The following is a 6,000-nucleotide window of genomic DNA, read 5'->3' on the forward strand; positions in this document are numbered from 1 at the left end:
GAACAATGCATAGTACATGGTAGGTAGTTATTAAATACTTATTGAATGAAGCTCAGGACATAAAGTGAAACCTCAATCAACAAACCCTCTGAAATCAACAAAGATGACCTAGGCACTAAGGGTACAGGACAATTTCCCATCACCTTGCAGCTAGGTTAGTGTCAGTACTATACTGACAAGGAGGTAAGATTATCTCAGGCCTATACAGCAGTACCTTAGAGGAAAAATCTTCCAGGGTTCAAACAGCCTGCTCACCTAAAAACAGGGAGGGCCGTCATTAGAGGGGCAGGAGCTTATTGTGCAGGCTGAGAAGTTTAGAAGAAGCCAAAGCACAAAGTACCTGGTAAACAAAGAATGCCCTGATGTGTTCTTGACAAGGATGGAATCCATGTTTTGATACTGACCTCATGATTCCCAATTATTCTACCTCTGAAAAGCTTCCGCCAACAAAGCACATTACTCAACTACTCAATCATTAAAAGCAGATGAGGTCCATCATCTGTAATCATAATCTATATAAAAAAGTTCAAAGAATTATTATAAGAATCATCAACCATGTATAAAATACCTAATAAATGCCCAAAACATAGCAGGCACTCGGTAAAGGCAAGCTAATTATAATGACAGCAAAAACACAATCTTCGATATAAAATGATTTTTTAACAATATAAATACACATTTGAAGAAAAAGTAAAAGCTGTATTATGATATTTTGTACTCCATTTTATTATTTCTCCATTTCCTTAAACTGACATATCAATCTTGACTAAAGCCTTAATCCAGATTAGTGGCATCAGATAAACTGTACAATAAAGTATTAATTTCTAAATTTTAAAATCTATTAATAAGTCATTCTTAGTAGAAAAAAAGCAGTTTCATTTATAGAGCTATCCTACTTCAAGAAAACTTAAAATATGAAAAATTCTAATTTACAAAAAAATGTTTGGGAATGCTTCACTTTACAAGTGGATTCACCATAGTATTATTTTAAACATTCATTTACAAGCTGTTTGGGCTAGAGAAAGAGAAATGAGTTACAATATTAGAAGGCAATGCATCAGAAATAAAGGGAAAGCAACTCTGAAATAACAATGTAAGCAACAGAGAAGACTTAATTTAGAAAAATTCAACCTACGTACAACTTCTCAGAAAAATTCAAAACTTCCTTAATGACGATTTTAATTCATAAATAACAGGACAATCCATCCAGCCATAAACAATAACTAGCGCACCCAAAATGCACCTTGACATTGCTCACATCACGTCTCTGGGTCGTAAGAATGCTCCCCACACCTGCATTACCAACCCTTGTGCTGTCCATCCAGTATTCTCCTTACACTTAAGATGCAATACACATATCATCTTCATTCCCTTAGTTTTTCCCTCTTCCCTCTATAGCGACACAATATAAATCTTTAACAATGAGATGTAAAAAATACAGTGGTAACCAAAAATGAAGATAATTCACAGGTGTGGTATGGATAACTGGGAAGCTGGAAGAGAAGGGAAGCAGCACCTTGCAAAAGCAAGGGTGGAAGAAAAAGACTATTTTATCTTTGGAAACTCAATGCAGTTGGGGGAGGATTGGGAATAGCCAGAGACAAGGCTTAGGAAAGGTAGAACTCTTATTTCTGACTACTTCAACATTGTCTTATTAATTTTCCAATCTCTAGTGCCTAGCATACAACAATAGGTGAATAAATATTTACTGAATAAATTTGCTAGCTTGGAAAAGCACAAAAAGTAAGTAAAAAAAAAAAACTTTCCAAATTCCAAAGGAAAAGTATTTCTTCAAACTGCTTTTTGCAGGTCAATATTTGTAAAAATAGAAGACTAATGTAATTATTTCCAAGTTAATTCAAAAATACCACAACAGCTAACTGACTTTATTCATTAAAACAGCTAAGATATTGAAATATGATTTATGTTGTATAACATTTTATTTTCTGATGAATTACAAATATATGAAGCAACTTTTCTGAAGTGACTCATCTAAAACAAAATTTCTTCAACTATATGCAATGGTTTGTGGCACTCTGGGGTATGTCATGGACACCTTTAATGGCCTAATGAAGACTATGGACACCTTAGAATAATGTTTGTAAAGCACAAAATAAAATTCATGGGACTAAAATTAAAAAGGAAGAAAAAAAAAGAACGTATATGATTCCAAAGAAAAACAATTACATTAAAATTCAGTCCTAACCACAGACCACAGTTCTAATCATGTACCCTTAGTTTATAAAAGAACTGCTGATAGAGGATATGGATTAACTTGGAAAAGCAAAGAACAAATACTTCAGCCTAAATATTCTATATATGTAGTATTCCTATTATTTAAAGAAAATAACTAGCCAAGATTAGGATATTAAATAGTTATTTAAAGTTTAAACAACCTCTGACGATTTTGTCTGTGGTAGAACATTTCTTGTTCCTATTGTGTACATATACTGTAATGCAAAATTTTTTAAAATCGTTACATCTGTACAAAATTAATAATACACTAATGTTACATATGTATCATCACTAATTTGTAGCTATCTCTCCAAATATGACATAAATTAGCACACTTCCTCCTTTAATCCAAGAGCTCATGAGCAACAGTAGGCTATACTGACAATCTTTTGAGCCCAAACACATCTAGCACACCCTGTGTTCAAAATACTTCCAGATGAAATATCTAAGTTACCTTACTGTAGGGTGACTTAGGGCCTATAATTAAGAAAAACCTTATAGTTAAAGCTGTCAAATACCAAGATCTGCTAAGTATTTTAGTAACTAAACATCCCTGTAGGATAGCTCAATCTACCACTTTATAGATTTCAAACATATTTTTGCAAAATTGTAGGGTAAAAAATGTCCTTTCTAGCATGATAGGTGAGTTCCAAACAGTTCCAGCAGGGAAAATAACTGTGATTTTGACTTTTGAATGTGTACACTACCTTAAAACAGAATTTTCATCTTTAAACTCTTTGTCTTGCTAAAACAAACTCCTAAACCATGATCCCAAAATTGTATTTGATACTACACAGTTTAAAATAAACATTTGACACTAAATAATAGAAAAGATCTGGAACCACAGCACATACTAAAACTATAAGTTTTGTGATTTTTTTCTTTTTTTTAAGAAAAAGAAAACTAGATGGAAAATGGTGCCCTTCCACCATTAAAATTGCTTTCTTTGTAAAAACTATTTTTTCGTATCTTCTAAAGAAAATAATATTAATGAATGACTATTGGTGTCAAGTTCCATGAACTATATGCAATCTACATACATTTATAAAAAGGTTTTTTTAGTTAATAGGGAAAAGGAAAGATCTGTTCTTGGTTGCTTATTTTTCACACTCTAGTAAAAAATACACTAACTACCAGTGAGTTGAGTTGAATAAATCACCATCATGATTTATCACCAGTAATCATGAACCTAAACAAATTGTCCAAAGAGCTCGTTTTAAAAACGTCTAAAATGTAAAATAAAAACTAAAACCTTGTTTTTTCAGAACATAATTAACTCCTACCTACAGTGAGTTTGTCTATTTGGAATTATGACAATGGTAGATAAATCATATATTCTGATTTTGCAAAATAAGTTTCGTTTGTTTTAGTTTCTCTTTACAAGATTAAGGATTTATGCCTAGACCATCATCATGGAACTGAAAAGACATAGAAAATTAAACTAACAAGAAGTATTAACTTAGCCAAAAGTTCATTTCAATCAGAATTTTGTTAGCAATTTCTCTTCCTTTTAAATATTGAGAATTAGCAACGCTTTTCTTTAAAGAACAGAACTAAAAGTGAATCAGACCTTAATCACAAAGACCCTGCTAAATTTAAACATCCCTCAGAAATAGCCTTGAAAACTCCTTGCAAAAAAATACATATTTTTTTCCAGATGAGAAAACATTTGGCAAACTCTTCTATCTAACAAATAAAGCCTTGCAGTACATTTTGCAAGCATTAATCAGGCTTCGCATTGATAAAGAAAACCTTGTAGCAGGATAACAAAACCTCAGAGCACGCTCAGATTGCAGGCTTTAGAAACCCTCCGTATTACACCTGTGCAAGTACTTCCTGTTCTCTCCAACGATGTTTAAAAGTAGTTTGGTTAACGTCCCATAAATCGCCATTTAGAAGCTAAACATTAACTTTCTAAATTACTACTACCACCCAGAAACCACCAGCCCAAAGAGTCTCACGAATCATCTCTTCTCCAAAGAGGGCAACATAACTACCTGGACCCCTTTCAAAAGCTGCTGCTCGGGAGACGCAGTGGCTTGAAAAGTGAGGGGCAGGCGCCAGGCAAGCGTAATATTCATAATCCCAATGCACTAAGCGACCCAGCAGGATCCCAGGTTCTGCCCCTGGCCAGCCCTCAAACACAGCAGCAACTAACAACCACGACCCAGTAAGTACAGCACCTCCTCCCTCCGCGCGCGCCCCCAGCCTGGCCAAAGGCATCTCCGCCAGATCCCGGACGCGGCGGGAAGGAGGCGGGGAAGCTGCGTGACCTCGGGCGCTAGAACCCGGGCAAAGAACCCTGAGTCTGCCCCGAGGAGGGTGGGGCGGGGGAAGAGGTCGCGGGGCTGCGAGGGGAGAGACGAGGCCTGGGGCTGGAATGAGGGTCTCCGAGTCAGGCCCATGGGGGTAGCAGGTCGTTGGACCTCCATCCAGGGACTAGTTTTGGAGACTTACCTTGAGCTCTGCCCTGTTAGTGAGGGGAGCGTGTGGCTCAGGTAGAGAAATACGGGCCTTCTACCTCCCGCTGGCCCAGCTCCGCCTCAAGCTGACAACAGGCTGACACACCAACAGCTGCCACCGTAACCGGGGTTCACCGAGAACTAGAGCAGAGGCAACCGGTCTCCGCCGCCCAAAGCGCGATCCTGCGCACGGAGCATGCGCACACGCCTCAACACCGCCAGTCAGGGCAGCGACACCTGCGATCAACAGGTCCTGGGAGCCCCGCCCCAATCCCCGCCTCGCCGCCGCCCCGCCTCCTCGGAGCGGGCCCCGCCTTCTTGCTCAGCGAGCTGGCTCCGCCCCCGCACGCGATTTCCCGGCTTTCCGGACCCGCCGAACTGTGTTCCCGCGGGGGTTCGTTGGGGCGCGCGATCCAGTTGACTTACTCGGAGGCGCAAGATCCCGCGAGAGCAGGAGCTTGACCATTTTTCCTAAGGCGGGAGCAGAACGCTGTGGCTTAGCTGTTGGAGAAAGGTGGCTGCAGGTTGGTCTGTGTGGTGTAGAGGGAAGGAAGGGATAGCTCCTCAGGTGGAGGTGGTTATTGATACTCTTGGTCGTTTGTTTATTCAGTATTTTCTAAGCTCAGGGACGCGAATCCACCAAGGACTGGGCTTTAAGTTAGGAGTTGTTACCTCAGAGAAAACAACCTGTAGTGCCTGGCTTCGAAACCCTTGCGAATACGCAGTTCTCTTTAGCATCTGTTTGCAGTTAAATGACTTACATTGGTATGAATGTATATCCCCCAGCTGGTTGTTTCGTGACTATTAATAAAATGAAAGCCTTAATAAACACTTTGACCCGGTTAATGGTTAATTGTGGTGAGAAAAATGTGGCTGCCTCCTTACTGTGCTTTCAACAGGTTTTAAGTTGCAAGCTAATGCTTGGGAAATGGGCTAAACTTTGTTTTGGAATAACTTGTTTCTTAGGAACAGTAGCAAATGAAAAACCCACTGTCTACAGATCCCTCTCAATAAGTAGTAAGGTTTTGGAACTCATTTCAAAGCTGTTGCAGGTACAACATAGAGATTATAAAAACTGATTAAACTCGTAGGTAACTCTAAACGTTTATTTGAAGAAACAGAACGAAGACACGTTTTAGGTCGGTATAAGCGAAGAGTACCTGGGACTGAATCAATGAGAATTTATTGAACATTTAATGTTCCCTTCACTGAATTGAGCACTGAAGAAAATACAATGAAATTTCAGACATGGTTCTTGCCTTCAGGAAATTTAAAACGTTTGGAGAATGAGGGAAAAAATACT

General features: G+C 38.7%; 1 protein-coding gene across 2 annotated transcripts in view; it reads right to left on the reverse strand.

Moving 5' to 3' along the window:
- USP53 (ubiquitin specific peptidase 53) overlaps positions 1–4,938 on the reverse strand; it is a 78,320-nt gene extending 73,382 nt beyond the window's left edge. For both annotated transcript variants that reach the window (XM_061192029.1, XM_061192028.1), the window contains exon 1: positions 4,693–4,938. The gene's annotated coding sequence lies outside the window, so the exon portion shown is untranslated. The remainder of the gene's footprint in view (positions 1–4,692) is intronic.
- Positions 4,939–6,000: the final 1,062 nt, after the last annotated feature.

Source organism: Eubalaena glacialis, chromosome 5 (assembly GCF_028564815.1).
Source record: "Eubalaena glacialis isolate mEubGla1 chromosome 5, mEubGla1.1.hap2.+ XY, whole genome shotgun sequence".
In the NCBI taxonomy this organism is placed as follows: domain Eukaryota; kingdom Metazoa; phylum Chordata; class Mammalia; order Artiodactyla; family Balaenidae; genus Eubalaena; species Eubalaena glacialis.